Source organism: Triturus cristatus, chromosome 1_2, assembly GCF_964204655.1.
Source record: "Triturus cristatus chromosome 1_2, aTriCri1.1, whole genome shotgun sequence".
In the NCBI taxonomy this organism is placed as follows: domain Eukaryota; kingdom Metazoa; phylum Chordata; class Amphibia; order Caudata; family Salamandridae; genus Triturus; species Triturus cristatus.
In genome coordinates this window covers 853685427-853702116 of record NC_140580.1, presented here as the reverse complement: position 1 = coordinate 853702116, position 16690 = coordinate 853685427, and the positions used below count along the sequence as shown (strand labels likewise).

At 44.9% G+C, this 16690-nt stretch overlaps 1 long non-coding RNA gene across 1 annotated transcript in view; it reads left to right on the top strand.

Annotated features, from left to right (window-relative positions):
- The window catches only part of LOC146868154 (uncharacterized), a 77851-nt gene that overhangs the window by 46549 nt on the left and 14612 nt on the right, over nucleotides 1-16690 (top strand). The window contains exon 2 of the long non-coding RNA XR_014966183.1: nucleotides 3005-3153. This is a non-coding gene — a long non-coding RNA (uncharacterized LOC146868154). The remainder of the gene's footprint in view (nucleotides 1-3004; nucleotides 3154-16690) is intronic.

Here is a 16690-nt window from a genome sequence, read left to right as displayed (position 1 = left end):
ACCACAAGCGCATTAAAACACAAAATTTATCAGGGCACACTACCATGCAGTGAGAAAGAAAACAGTGACTTTTTGGCTATCGCTGTACAATTTATCACGGTCACTGGCCGCTGCAGTGTTAACAATGTCCATGCCTGTCCCTTGGACGTCATTCAAATCAGGAGACTTCGAAAGCGTATGCACCTAAATATGGTATAAGAACAGTAACTATTGTCACATGTCCCTCTTCTGTCTCGATGCATCCATAACAGAAGATGATGTAAGCAAAATCCTTGATGTCACCCAGACAATGAACCCAACCATGCCATGCAGTGAAGATTGTATCACCCTTTTCCTTCAAGATCTCAAAGAAGCATCAACAGAGGAAGCAGTTGACAGAAGGGATGATGGGCCCATGACCCAAAGTACTGGCACATCCGCCATGTCCAAAGATACAATCCCAAAGGTCAAAGTGGTCACAATGTCCCCTGACAAGTAAGATGAGAGACTGCGATTTGATCTGAGTATAGCTGACTACCAGATGCATAAGCCTTTCATGCAGACCTTCAGGATGCACAAACAAACCTTGTAAAAACATGCTAACAGTATGAATATCCACCGCACAGCTATGGATGACACCATGATGGACATCAGGGAGGCTCTTTAGGACAATCCCTCTTTCAGTGCTATTCAGAAGACACAATGAGATGTCTGCAGGGCTAGACAACTCAATCAAGTATGGGATTGGAAGACTATCTAGTGGTGTCAAAAAATCCCCATAAGATGTAGGTGGGAAGATCAGCTCACAACACATATCACTGGGAGATAAAACAAGGCCATCAGTACCTGGATGGTCAACTATCAACCGGGCATTATGTCAGGTCTAGAAAAAATAGCTGATGTGCTAGAGGTCAAGCGATCACCTTCTCCCGTGCCCCCTCTGGGTTTCAGGGGAGGAGTGATACAAGTGACCTTCATCAGGTTCATCCTCAATGACAATTGGACAACTCAGTGTGAGCCACAAATGAATTACATACTACTGCAAAGGAATTACCAATGGTAACATGACGCACATTGTGTCATTCATAATTATTTAATTTCTCATGCTTGTGGACATGATGATGTGTGGCAGCATGTGCCAAAACCATTGCTGCGCAGTGACACATGGAGGTAATCTGTCACTGCTTCCATTACAATCATAAGTTAAAAAAACATTAAGACAGATTGCTTGTCACCTCAGCCATCCACCATTTGAGTCTGTGTACTGTGTAAGTATTGGGGTTTGCGTTGGTGTTGTCCTCTTGAGATGGCACCTTGCTGTCTGAGACTTTCCACTTTGCAGAGCTTTGTTGTGTAGTATGTAACATCCAACCATGGTCCAAAGAGGTAACCCTGGTCACCTGTGATAATGCAAAGAGTACAGATTATACCTGTTCCCTTTGACCTGTCATATACTCAGGCACTATTTTTCCTGTGGTCATTACTATCCTATTAGAGCAGTGACCGCCTCTGTTTGCATATTACTGGTTCCTTTGTAACTTTTCTAGGCAGGATGCGATGAGTTTTATCTGTTGCCTTTAATGTTGTTCACAAAATTGCTTGAATTGTGTCCGTTTTTTTTTCAATCAAGCACAATTTTATAGCAATTCGTGCAGGTTCTCATTTGAACTACTTTGTGCCATTTTAAGTAGTTATGGGTTAGCATTGATAACCATTGGCGTTTCTTTTGTTTCTACTCAAAACGCCAAATTTGTATGCATTTTGTGGGATTTCACTCTGCATTCATCTATTTTTGCTGCAAAATGGCTGCTGTGCAAGAAAGTTAATCGCATTGGTGTTTGTACTGCTTAGTGCCCCGTAGCACTGCTTGGCGTCACGCGAGCACCCACACTCAGCTGTAGTAAATATAGCCTTTGGAATCAGCACTCCACTAAATGACCTCCATCCCTAGTTTAACAAGACTTTGGAATTTTGGAATAGCCCACCCTTAATTCAGGGTTCTGAATATTCTTCTCACTTTACAGGATTTCAGAATAATATATCCTCTGGGATTCTAAATAAATAATTTCTTTTCATGTCTTCTGAATAAAGTGTTCGCCTTCCAGGAGCTAAGAATGACCTTCCGCTTTTCCAGGACTTTCTAATATTTCATAAATTCACCAGCTAATTTATTGAAAGAAGATTTGAGCACGCTTCTTTCGCCTTCACAGTCACCCCTTCAGGTCTTCTTAATAGCCTGGTTGTCTTCCAAGTCTCTGGAATAGCCTCCCACCTCCAGAACTTTCAAAATGGCCATACCCGTTTACCAGGATTTTGGAATAACCTGCCTGTCATCCAGAAATTCAGACCAACAACATGGCTCTCTTTCAGGACTTTGAGATAACTTGCAGTGCCTACAGGACTCTGAAACAACCTGTCCACTCTCCGGGACTTCTTGCCTCATGCCCAAGTGCACCTGCTTGTAATGGTTTTCCTGGCAATGCTTCGAGTTTGTATTGAGTAATAGAGTGCTATCGGTCAGTAGCTAGAATGTCAGCCGAGTAACCAGGAAAACATGGCAATGATGGATTCTTCACCTGACCAGATAGTGTCATCTTGGCCCAATGAGTTTACCCATTTAGGTTAATTGGGTTCTGCATGTGATCTTGTCGTGCTGCTTGATTGTATCAGGATATGCGGTCCATAAAAAGCTACAAAGTGCACATGGTCAACAGGCAAGGGGTTGAGGCAACAGATTATTGTCATGAAGTTGTATTTATGTAACCCTCCATACCACTTTGTGGGGTGCCGGAGCAAACTATTGAACGGATAGCAGGTTAGGTCAAGGGGAGTGCTTTGATGGGAGAGTGTTCTACTCGTTGTGACCATAGGAGTGTTCTTACAGTGCCTTGGGGTGCAATACTTAGCGGTGGTGGTTCAGAATGTCACTGTGGTTAGCTAGCAGCTACAATTTATTCTGCAGGACTTGCGTTGAGTTTGTGGTGATTGCAGAATCCTTTCATTGTACCTTTTTCTCTCTATCCAGTTCCAGTGCTGCTTAAGGTAATTGCGTCACCTGCTGTGTAAGTCTTGTAAATCTGGGAAGAAGCAGAGACCGGAGTGAAGGAGCAACAAAGAGAGTAAAATGATCCTCCTGGAATGCCTTCATTACAGTCATCCCTACATGAGTATTCTGTAAGTTGCCTAATGCATCAGATCTCTTCACGCATTGGTTGCCTGTCCTTGTTGGTACTGCTTGGTTTGTGTGGATTGATAGTGGTTTTCTGATGGTATGAAAAACTCTGTGGCACTTTTGGGCGAGTATGCTAAAGACCAGCTGGGCTCAGGCATTTTATTTGGATCTTCCACCACAGAAACAAATGGATCCCTATGTTTACTAGCCCAACCTCTTACGGGGGCCTTTACACACCTTATGATATAGGTGTTCCTTCTCCGCGGAAAAACTCTAGCTGTTCATCCGATATTTATGGACCCACACAATTGTGCAATAAAATTTACAGGATGGCCTTGCACACCATCCAGGTGTCAGGCTTCATCATCGGCCATCCCACGTTCGCCAAAGAATCCTCTAATGGCAAATGAACCCATACTAGGGCTGTGGTTCAAGCATTAGCAGGAAACTGGGGAGAAAAAGAAAAGGGAAAGGGGTCCAATACTAAAAATCCCTACCGCCTATTGATTACATTTTAGAATCTTTATTCCTCGGTGGAGGAGGGATAGTTAAAAAGCAGATGGACACTAATAGCCTTGTTATGGTGCTAATTGCCCAATTATAAACAATCAGGTCTGTTTAGTCAATCGGGTCGACATGTTTCAGCCTCCAAACTGGCACCTACAGGAGTCCAGGGATTTATCAGGACCAAATTGAACCCAATATATCCCTAGAGTGCTTCCCTATTACATGTTTGCTAATTTACATGCATAAAATACCCGGTTGGCCCTTAGTCCACTCCGGGTCCTTTTGTGCCAATAGGAAACTACCTAGAAGACATAAAGATGAGTGGTTAAGTGAATACATTAGACACATATACACCCCTACAGCATTGAAAAAGAAAACATATTCTGCAGAGTAGCCAAAGTGCATTTGTTTCAAAAGGCTTTGAGCGGACTGCTTGCATGCACAAATGCAGTCGCCCTTGTGCGAGTATCGTGTGTAATACAACTGTTCACACCCCCGTGCTCATGCACACTCAATTCTAAAGCATACGATGTCTGCGCGGTGTCTTAATCAAGCCCTGTAATTTGCACATCATTATAATTTTATCTTTATGCCCTTTTGCAAAATCTATGTACACAACATATACGTAAACACACCCACTCACACCGTGATCTTACCCTCTATAGCTAATTCATGTGCCTCATAGAGGGGTGGGGGAGGTAGTCCTGTAGTCACATCCTAAAAAGGTTACACCAGTTAGATGGATCAAAATTCTTGATTCGTGAGTGTAATGTCCTGTTCTGTGAGTAATGTTAGGATCTCATGTGTATGGATAGCTCTGTGGATGATGCAGAGTACATTGAAGGAAGAGTATCTGGCTAGCGTTATGCCTATAACTGGCATGTGTTCCCTTGGGTGGAGTTGTAGTAATAGTCTTCCAGCAGTGCTTTTGTTTATTTGCTGTATTCATTGTAGGAAGCACTGAGCACCGGCAGTATGCGTAATCAACCAACAACATTATGAAGATGAAAATGGCCTGGAGAGTCTAATGATACCCTAGGCAAGGGAGGATACACTCAAGTGTCCACATTGTGTATAATGAGATGCAAAGAAGGGACCTGGAGTAACTTATTAAGGCAGGAATAAGGGTTTATTGCTTATTCGGCACATATGTCGTCTTGAAGCCGATTCAAATCAAATCAAATTTTCTTTATTCGATTTGAAATAGCAATCATAAAAGCACAGCACAAACAGTTAACAGCTAAAGATCTTCAGTAAATACATGAGCTATACAGACACTATATATAAGCATAAAACGCCCCTTGTAAAAATATAGATGAATAGCAGCATACTTTACAATGATCTAAAAATTGCAAAATATGAGACATCTAATAATAAGAGAGAAATGGATGTGTGTGAACAGTGTGGAGGCTCGTCCTGATAAAACCTGACAAACAAAAACCTCCATTTTAGGGTCCGCTTTGTTGGTAGGAAATAATGGAGGGCATCTAAAACCATTAATCTAATCATCATCATCATACATATCTTTATACAATTTGCTTATGCAGTCTTAAAAAGCACATTGATAAAAAAAAGGTGTATTATTGAAATGATACTATAACACAGAATTATTAATATTATCACAAATTAGCAAAATACACCCCTTCCAGAAACCCGAATTAAAAGCAGCGGACTTTAGGTGAAGACGATTCAAATGTTTGTAGAGGAATGGATGCTGGGGTAGGTGGGAGGTTGAGAGGGAAGGAGGGAAGGAGGGCCCATGGGAGAGGGAAATGAATAAATACTGTTATTTGTTTAACCAAGGATGACTCGGGTCTTGTCACAGTGGCCTGTCTGATCTAGTCTCAATTTAGGCCAATCCCATTAGCTCAGTTAAACCAATAGCAATATATAGGAGCAGACTACTCCTCCTGTAAGTGTGGCTGAGCATTTCCATGAATGCATTTGAGTGCTGCAGAAAGATGCCCCAAAGACCCTGATGCTCATTGTTTAGTTTGTGCTGGTGAGCGCAGGTAATAGGCACAAACACTATCTTTTGGGGACCATGACTTATTTTCCATTCCAGGCTTTGACCCAGAGAATAAAAGAGAGAGAGAAACAGAAACGTGGGAAAGAAGGAAGAATTTAAATATAGGAAAACTTTGATGAAAGGACAAAACAGAAATCAACATGCAAGAGTGAAAAAAATTGAAATGAAGTTTAAGATATTGGAAGGTTTTGGAAGATGGAATGAAGACCAGGCAGCCTTGGTATGCAGCAGCCCCAATATCTGGCAGTGCCAAAAGCAGGCTCCTAAAGAAACATCGTGGGCTTCTGCACCTATTCTATTACAGGTTCAGCATTGCACCAAGGGACGACATTCCCTTACCCTGGGACGTCACCAGATCCACCCACCATACATCATTGTGATGTGTTCACATCAGGTTAATATCTCACTGAGAGATGGCTTACCATTGACTAACAGGCCCTTGTCAGGTCACCATAGAAAAAGTAAGACTTCTTAAAACACCACGGTCTTTGAAATTTTAGTAGGGATGGGCCATTGTAGAGGACCCGAAATGTGGCAAAGGCAGCTGGCATTGCCACATCCCCTCCTCCCTTTCTGAGGCAATGGTTTGGCCAAAAGGTTACCAATTTATTAATAGAAAATGAAGGTCCCAACAGCCAGCCCAACAAACCAACCTGTGCCATTCCATCAATATTTGGTGGACCGAAAACATCTATGGGAGGCACTGAAAAGTTGGAATATCCCAAAGGGTTTCCTCGCTATAATTCAGGATCTACACAGCTATAACTGGGCACAGGTTATTATGGATACTGAGGGAACCTTGATGTAGAAAATATTAATTGATAATGGATTAAGACAGGAGTGCGCCTTAGTTCACCTACTCTTTCTTTGTAGCTGACTTATGTGTCACCCCCAAAATACATGGCAAACATGTGATTGCTTTTGTGCGCAGATGACCTTGTAATTTTTGATCATACAGAGATAGGCCTGCAAAGAAACCTGGACATGTTCATAGAATATGGCAATTATAAAAAATAGTAGTGAATATGGAAAAAACAAAAGTACTGTGCTTTGGTAATAAAAAAACAAAGTGTAAATGGTTTCCGAGCCCCACCAAGCTGGAGATAGTAAAAGAATACAAATATTTAGGGGTCTGGTTTGAGAAGTCCCTAAAATGGGGAGTCCATCTGGAATTACTGAGGGTAAAGGCTTTCAACTCAGTCAGAGCCCTGAAGAAATTCAATACGGATTATGGTGAGATGTCCAATATGCCTGTTTTGAAAGCCTTTGTGGCCATGATTCCACCACAATTCAAATATGGAAGCAAACTGTTATATCTAAGCGGCAAAAGTGGATGGGAAGTTGAGGAAGGTAAATGTCTACAGAATTTACTGTCTCTACCTAGATCTTCTATGATCCAGGGTATAAGATTTGAGACGGAAATGGTATCCTGGAATATAATGGCCTGTATGGCGCTGATAAGATTCTGGAAGCGCCTAAGCTCGGGGAAAGAGCAAAAGGTCTCTCTATGGTGCAAAAATGAAATACAGCGAAGTCAATGAAACGTAAAAGTCTGTAGAGATATGGTAATCAAATTATGCCCACAAGATTTACAAATGTATATTACAAAGAGTGAGATTAGGGTAATAGGCAAATAATTGTCAAGAGATTATGACAAACAGTACCTTAGGGGAAAAAATCAGTAAGAGTCGGAATTAACCCTTGCTATATTAAAGGAAAGGTAGAAATAGCCATGATTGATCATGATAGGAAGTGCACATGTGGTTTAAGTACTAAATGTGATATATTGCACATTTTATTGGATTGTTTTAAAGTTCTGACTGTCCAGAAAATGTTTTTACGTCCAATCTTTTTAAAATATGGAAGCAGAAACTGTGTACAAGCTATGGAACTTTTAACTGAAATAAGATTCTTGGATATAGCATGCGCCATCGGGAGGTTTAGGATTGCTACTAAAAAGGTTTTTATGTGTATATAGAATGTAAAATGAAGGTGATTTATGATGATCGTATTAATAGTGTGTGACAGTACGATGAAGACATGAAGATGGGGTATATTTTAAGGTATCTTGATTTTTATAAGTTTTTCTACAATGAATTAATCCCTAGATATTTTAATAGTTTGTTGTAAGTAATGGAATTATAACAATATATATGGTTGTATATGATATGTGTTTAAGAACCAAGTGGTCTAAATAAACATCTCCCTGACTGATTGAATGACTGAGCCTGTGCCATTCCAATAATAGACATCCTTGGAAATTCACATGCTTCTTTTTATTGTTTGTACTAGCAAAGACCATGTACCCAAACTACATATAAACATCATATGGCAAGCCCATTATAAGATTCTTAAAATTAAAAAAAAAGCAATTTAAACAACTCCTCTGACTGACTCATGCCAGTGCTGGAAGGTGGCAGGTTATTCCTTTATTTCCTGGCATAGGGTTGCTTATTGCACTCCATTTATTTGAAAGGTGATTCATTGATTATCCAATGTACTATGACTTCATGCAAAATCTGCAGGCAGTCCACTAAAGCTCAACCCCACCAAGATGTAATTCTTACTATTGAGCAAGAACAACAAGCAACCTATAGTCCACGTCTGGCTCAATGACATCAACCTGAACGGATTTGAACCCCAACTTTCACTCAGAGCCAAGTTAATCAGGTTAATTTTAGACACTGACCTCACCCACAAAGAACACATCACCAGGAAAATTAAGACAGGCTCATACCAGCTCTCTCCACTGAAGAAAGTGAAACTATTCCTCCCAGAAAGTGACTTCACAACTGCTATAGATCCCCTATACTAGCAAACCAGTATGGTGGCAATGCACTGCTGCATGGCATCTCTGACTCCACACTGGCCCTCTTTAGGGGCATCTTACAAGCTGGCAGCATGCCTGAAAAATTGTAATGACTTCACCCCCACATGATGGAACACCAACGGCTCCCATGCCAGCCGGAACTATCTTCAACACAAGATGCATCATCCACAAAGGCATCGCAGCCTGTGCCCTGCTTCTGTTGCTATCAAGCTCACCCCCTCCAGTGGCCGTCAGACTGGAGATAAATGATTGCAAACAATAAAAAAAGAAGGCAACAGGCCTTCTCCATTTATGTACCCTGGATAAAACATCCCTAGCTTCTTCAGGTTCACCCAACACTACATGAAAACAAAGTAACAATCCACTTCTACTCTTATAATCCAGCTTCCCTCCCAATCACATTTTGGCTGTTTCCTTCTCTTGACCCTGTACAGACCTCTGCTGCATCTTGACTAGCTTTGCACAATAAAAATGCTGCATACATACATAGCTACATACATGCTCTTGATATGTGATGCTTCTCAGTGGCCAACTGGGTTGCAACCCTTAATGTGTCCATAGTTTGTCTTGCCTTTCATGTGAGTGTAAGGAGTGCACTGGCAGTACAAATGCTTTTGTGGAAACCAAGATGTTGTAAGTGACTTACATTGCATCTCTTGGGGGAACCACATGTCAAGGTGATGTCATCCTGTGGGATTGTACAATCCACTGGCACCAGTCAATAACTTCAATTCATAAAACCTTATGCACACTCCCAAAAGGTCTGATCGCCAGCAGAACCAATTCTATAATCACTTTGACTGTATTTTTCAAACAAGACAGTCATGTCGTAATTTTAGAATCTGCACACTGTTGGGCCAAAATGACAGCGGGCAATCGCAATATTGGGTTTATATATAAACATATGTTATTGTTAGATAAACATTACATTTTAAAACGTTATTATATTTGTTGATATTACAGAGGCTTATGTATATATTGTCCCTCTAAGTTGTCATTTTTCCTGATATAATGATGATCTAATTCTTGCAGTTCTTAGCATTTACAATTCCCTAAAAATGTGAAACAAAAAAACAAACCTTCCACTACCCCCAACAAGTGGGCAAGGTTTTATCCAATAAGACGACGTGGTTGAGCTGCTGATGGCCTGCTGATCTCTCACCGTCTACCCGTGGTGTTGCATTAGAGCGAGAATTTACTCACCTGTGGTCAGCAGGGCAGTGAGAGGGCACTGCTTAGTGTTGCTGTTCCCTCCTTGTACAGTGGGGGGAGCTGTAATTCACTATGGTAGCTGTGACGCCAGACGTAAACCCAGCTTGGGCGACCTTCCGGTCTCGTTGAGACATTCAGGGGTCAGAAGGCTAGGGCAGCTTCATAGAGAAGGCATTTATAGCTGAGATAGATGCAATGACTCACCTTTCAGGGCAATTACAAATTAAAGTATAAATAAAACAAGCATTTGCAATGCAATAGGTCTCGCATTTACGCAAGACTTATTGCATTGCAAATGGTGGGCATCACAACAACAGAAGGGCAGGCGGGGGGGGAGAAGGCATGGACAATGAGTGGAAGGGTGGGCGGGAGGGAGAAGGCAGGGACAAGGGGAGGGCAGGGACGAGAAGGCACCGACAACGGGAGGGTGGGTGGGGGGAGAAGTCACGGACAACGGGAGGGAGGGCGGGGTGGGGAGTAGACATGACAAAGGGAGGGTGGGGGGAGTAAAGAAGCCACCAAAGCATGTCGTGCCTGCAGAAGGAGAACCTCATTAAAAAAATAGTTCTCACAGTCTAAATAACACGTACCATGTAACAACCGACGTAAAGGGGCCAGTCGCCATGGGAGGTGACAAATGAAGAGGAGGCGGTACTAAGGAGGGACTAACAAGCCTATTGACGAATCAGAAGCCAGCATTTAGGACAGACAATGACACAAGCTAATAGCAAATATGGGTGGAGATTGGGCGGAGCTTCTATTCACTCACTCCTCTACAATAAGTCTCGCAGAGTAGCGTATGCGCGCTGGCTCTAGGCTCGACCTAAAAAACTGCTAATCTGACGTTGCTGAATACCGAGACAGTTAACAAGTTTCCCAGAAATGTCAGCGAGGTCCATCGCAGGTTCAGCGTGGAGTGTCTTTTTCTCCTTCATAAATCTTTGGGGGCGTGGGAGCGTTCGTTTGCTGCTTAGGGGCTGCAGTAGTAATGAACTCATCACATCCAGGGGTGGACAGAGGTCTAGTCTGGAACCCATTCGACCACAAGCCTCTCTCTTGGGAATTCAGTTTCAGTGTTTGTCAATAGTCACATTATAAGGATATCTTTGATGTATGTACCCACCGCCTGAGTGTAACCCTGCAAGGTGAAAGGCTCTGTCATCGCCATCATCAATATACTTTATTTTGGTCGTGAACGACCTTAAAGGCTAAGTAGAACGACAGCAAAGTTGTGGAACATCCGTTAAACTCTATTTTTAAAAACGGTTATAAAATATATGCAAAAGACTAAGCAGTACAATTAGCTCTAATTCAGCACTTTAAAAAATACAGTAATACCATAAAATCCGCGACACCCTCTGTCTCCTTCTGCCTGTCTTCAGAGTACATTGGTTTCCAGAGGTGACAAAAAAATCTGTGTCCCATTGCTAATACCCTGAGTCCTGATAGTTCCACAGGTAACATCCCCTGTCTCCTTGTGCCTGTCTTCAGAGTCCATACAGTTCCACAGGTGACATCCTCTGTCTCCTTGTGCCTGTCCTCAGAGTCCACACAGTTCCACAGGTGACATCCTCTGTCTCCTTGTGCCTGTCCTCAGAGTCCACACAGTTCCACAGGTGACATCCTCTGTCTCCTTGTGCCTGTCCTCAGAGTCCACACAGTTCCACAGGTGACATCCTCTGTCTCCTTGTGCCTGTCCTCAGAGTCCATACAGTTCCACAGGTGACATCCTCTGTCTCCTTGTGCCTGTCCTCAGAGTCCACACAGTTCCACAGGTGACATCCTCTGTCTCCTTGTGCCTGTCCTCAGAGTCCATACAGTTCCACAGGTGACATCCTCTGTCTCCTTGTGCCTGTCCTCAGAGTCCACACAGTTCCACAGGTGACATACTCTGTCTCCTTGTGCCTGTCCTCAGAGTCCATACAGTTCCACAGGTGACTTCTTCTGTCTCATTGTACCTGTCTTCAGAGTCCATACAGTTCCACAGGTGACATCCTCTGTCTCCTTGTGCCTGTCCTCAGAGTCCACACAGTTCCACAGGTGACATCCTCTGTCTCCTTGTGCTTGTCCTCAGAGTCCATACAGTTCCACAGGTGACATCCTCTGTCTCCTTGTGCCTGTCCTCAGAGTCCATATAGTTCCACAGGTGACATCCTCTGTCTCCTTGTGCCTGTCCTCAGAGTCCATACAGTTCCACAGGTGACATCCTCTGTCTCCTTGTGCCTGTCCTCAGAGTCCATACAGTTCCACAGGTGACATCCTCTGTCTCCTTGTGCCTGTCCTCAGAGTCCACACAGTTCCACAGGTGACATACTCTGTCTCCTTGTGCCTGTCCTCAGAGTCCATACAGTTCCACAGGTGACTTCTTCTGTCTCATTGTACCTGTCTTCAGAGTCCATACAGTTCCACAGGTGACTTCTTCTGTCTCATTGTACCTGTCCTCAGAGTCCATACAGTTCCACAGGTTACATCCTCTGTCTCCTTGTGCCTGTCCTCAGAGTCCATACAGTTCCACAGGTGACTTTTTCTGTCTCATTGTGCCTGTCCTCAGAGTCCATACAGTTCCACAGGTTACATCCTCGGTCTCCCTGTACCTGTCCCCTGCGTCCATACAGTTCCACAGATGACATGCTCAGTCTTCTTGTGCCTGTCCTCAGAGTACATGGGTTTCTATAGGTGACACAACGATCTGTGCCCCATTGCTAATACTCTGAGTCCTGATAGTTCTACAGGTGACATCCTCTGTCTCATTGTGCCTGTCCTCAGAGTACATGGGTTTCTATAGGTGACAAAAAGAGCTGTGTCCCATTGCTAACACCCTGAGTCCTGATAGTTCCACTGGTGACATCTTGTGTCTCCTTGTGCCTGTCCCCTGAGTCCCTACAGTTTCACAGGTGACATACTCTGTCTCTTTGTGCCTGTCCTCAGAGTCGATACAGTTCCAAGGGTAAAAGCCTCTGTCTTCTTGTGCCTGTTCTCAGAGTACATGGGTTTCTATGAGTGACAAAAGGATCTGAGCCCCATTGCTAATAACCTGAGCCCTGATAGTTCCACAGGTGACATCCGCTGTCTCCTTATGCCTGTCCTCTGAGTAAATAGGGTTCTATGGGTGACAAGATCTATGTGCCAGTGATAATACCCTGAGTCCAAATAGCTCTACAGGCTACCTCCTCGGTCTCCCTGTGCCTGTCCCCTGCGTCCATACAGTTCCACAGATGACATCCTCGGTCTCCCTGTGCCTGTCCCCTGCGTCCATACAGTTCCACAGATGACATGCTCAGTCTCCTTGTGCCTGTCCTCAAAGTCCATACATTCCCACAGTTGACATCCTCTGTCTCCTTGTGCCTGTCCTCAGAGTACATGGGTTTCTATAGGTGACAAAAAGATCTGTGTCCCATTGCTAATACCCTGAGTACTGATAGTTCCACAGATGGCATCCTCTGCCTCCTTGCGCCTGTCCCCTGAGTCCAGACAGTTCCACAGGTGACATCCTCTGCCTCATTGTGCCTGTCCCCTGAGTCCATACAGTTCCACACGTGACATCCTCTGTCTCCTTGTGCCTGTCCTCAGAGTCCACACAGTTCCACAGGTGACATCCTCTGTCTCCTTGTGCCTGTCCTCAGAGTCCATACAGTTCCACAGGTGACATCCTCTGTCTTCTTGTGCCTGTCCTCAGAGTACATGGGTTTCTATGGATGACAAAAAGTTCTGTGTCCCATTGCTAATACCCTGAGTCCTGATAGTTCCACAGGTGACATCCTCTGCCTTCTTGTGCCTGTCCCCTGAGTCCAGACAGTTCCACAGGTGACATCCTCTGCCTCCTTGTGCCTGCCCCCTGAGTCCATACAGTTCCACAGGTGACATCCTCTGCCTCCTTGTGCCTGTCCTCAGAGTCCATACAGTTCCACAGGTGACATCCTCTGTCTCCTTGTGCCTGTCCTCAGAGTCCATACAGTTCCACAGGTGACATCCTCTGTCTCCTTGTGCCTGTCCTCAGAGTCCACACAGTTCCACAGGTGACATACTCTGTCTCCTTGTGCCTGTCCTCAGAGTCCATACAGTTCCACAGGTGACTTCTTCTGTCTCATTGTACCTGTCTTCAGAGTCCATACAGTTCCACAGGTGACTTCTTCTGTCTCATTGTACCTGTCCTCAGAGTCCATACAGTTCCACAGGTTACATCCTCTGTCTCCTTGTGCCTGTCCTCAGAGTCCATACAGTTCCACAGGTGACTTTTTCTGTCTCATTGTGCCTGTCCTCAGAGTCCATACAGTTCCACAGGTTACATCCTCGGTCTCCCTGTACCTGTCCCCTGCGTCCATACAGTTCCACAGATGACATGCTCAGTCTTCTTGTGCCTGTCCTCAGAGTACATGGGTTTCTATAGGTGACACAACGATCTGTGCCCCATTGCTAATACTCTGAGTCCTGATAGTTCTACAGGTGACATCCTCTGTCTCATTGTGCCTGTCCTCAGAGTACATGGGTTTCTATAGGTGACAAAAAGAGCTGTGTCCCATTGCTAACACCCTGAGTCCTGATAGTTCCACTGGTGACATCTTGTGTCTCCTTGTGCCTGTCCCCTGAGTCCATACAGTTTCACAGGTGACATACTCTGCCTCCTTGTGCCTGTCCTCAGAGTCCATACAGTTCCACAGGTGACATCCTCTGTCTCCTTGTGCCTGTCCTCAGAGTCCATACAGTTCCACAGGTGACATCCTCTGTCTCCTTGTGCCTGTCCTCAGAGTCCACACAGTTCCACAGGTGACATACTCTGTCTCCTTGTGCCTGTCCTCAGAGTCCATACAGTTCCACAGGTGACTTCTTCTGTCTCATTGTACCTGTCTTCAGAGTCCATACAGTTCCACAGGTGACTTCTTCTGTCTCATTGTACCTGTCCTCAGAGTCCATACAGTTCCACAGGTTACATCCTCTGTCTCCTTGTGCCTGTCCTCAGAGTCCATACAGTTCCACAGGTGACTTTTTCTGTCTCATTGTGCCTGTCCTCAGAGTCCATACAGTTCCACAGGTTACATCCTCGGTCTCCCTGTACCTGTCCCCTGCGTCCATACAGTTCCACAGATGACATGCTCAGTCTTCTTGTGCCTGTCCTCAGAGTACATGGGTTTCTATAGGTGACACAACGATCTGTGCCCCATTGCTAATACTCTGAGTCCTGATAGTTCTACAGGTGACATCCTCTGTCTCATTGTGCCTGTCCTCAGAGTACATGGGTTTCTATAGGTGACAAAAAGAGCTGTGTCCCATTGCTAACACCCTGAGTCCTGATAGTTCCACTGGTGACATCTTGTGTCTCCTTGTGCCTGTCCCCTGAGTCCCTACAGTTTCACAGGTGACATACTCTGTCTCTTTGTGCCTGTCCTCAGAGTCGATACAGTTCCAAGGGTAAAAGCCTCTGTCTTCTTGTGCCTGTTCTCAGAGTACATGGGTTTCTATGAGTGACAAAAGGATCTGAGCCCCATTGCTAATAACCTGAGCCCTGATAGTTCCACAGGTGACATCCGCTGTCTCCTTATGCCTGTCCTCTGAGTAAATAGGGTTCTATGGGTGACAAGATCTATGTGCCAGTGATAATACCCTGAGTCCAAATAGCTCTACAGGCTACCTCCTCGGTCTCCCTGTGCCTGTCCCCTGCGTCCATACAGTTCCACAGATGACATCCTCGGTCTCCCTGTGCCTGTCCCCTGCGTCCATACAGTTCCACAGATGACATGCTCAGTCTCCTTGTGCCTGTCCTCAAAGTCCATACATTCCCACAGTTGACATCCTCTGTCTCCTTGTGCCTGTCCTCAGAGTACATGGGTTTCTATAGGTGACAAAAAGATCTGTGTCCCATTGCTAATACCCTGAGTCCTGATAGTTCCACAGATGGCATCCTCTGCCTCCTTGCGCCTGTCCCCTGAGTCCAGACAGTTCCACAGGTGACATCCTCTGCCTCATTGTGCCTGTCCCCTGAGTCCATACAGTTCCACACGTGACATCCTCTGCCTCATTGTGCCTGTCCCCTGAGTCCATACAGTTCCACACGTGACATCCTCTGTCTCCTTGTGCCTGTCCTCAGAGTCCACACAGTTCCACAGGTGACATCCTCTGTCTCCTTGTGCCTGTCCTCAGAGTCCATACAGTTCCACAGGTGACATCCTCTGTCTTCTTGTGCCTGTCCTCAGAGTACATGGGTTTCTATGGATGACAAAAAGTTCTGTGTCCCATTGCTAATACCCTGAGTCCTGATAGTTCCACAGGTGACATCCTCTGCCTTCTTGTGCCTGTCCCCTGAGTCCAGACAGTTCCACAGGTGACATCCTCTGCCTCCTTGTGCCTGCCCCCTGAGTCCATACAGTTCCACAGGTGACATCCTCTGCCTCCTTGTGCCTGCCCCCTGAGTCCATACAGTTCCAGAGGTGACATCCTCTGTCTCCTTGTGCCTGTCCTCAGAGTCCCTACAGTTACACATGTGACATGCTCTGTCTCATTGTGCCTGTCCTCAGTCAATACAGTTCCACGGGTGACATCCTCTGTCTTCTTGTGCCTGTCCTCAGAGTACATGGGTTTCTATGAGTGACAAAAGGATCTATGCCCCATTGCTAATACCCTGAGCCCTGATAGTTCCACAGGTGAGATGCTTTGTCTCCTTGTGCCTGTCCTCAAAGTCCATACAGTTCCACAGGTGACTTCTTCTGTCTCCTTGTGCCTGTCCCCTGAATCCACACAGTTCCACAAGTGACATCCTCTGTCTCCCTGTGCCTGTCCCCTGAGTACATGGGGTTCTATAAGTGACAAGGTCTATGTGCCAGTGATAATACCCTGTGTTCGGATAGTTCTACGGGGGACAGGCTCTGTTTGACAGTGCAAATCCCTTGAGTCCATACAAATCCTACAGGTGACAGTTTCTGTATACCAGTTGTATTCCACTAACCCCATCCAGTCCTACAGGTAGCAT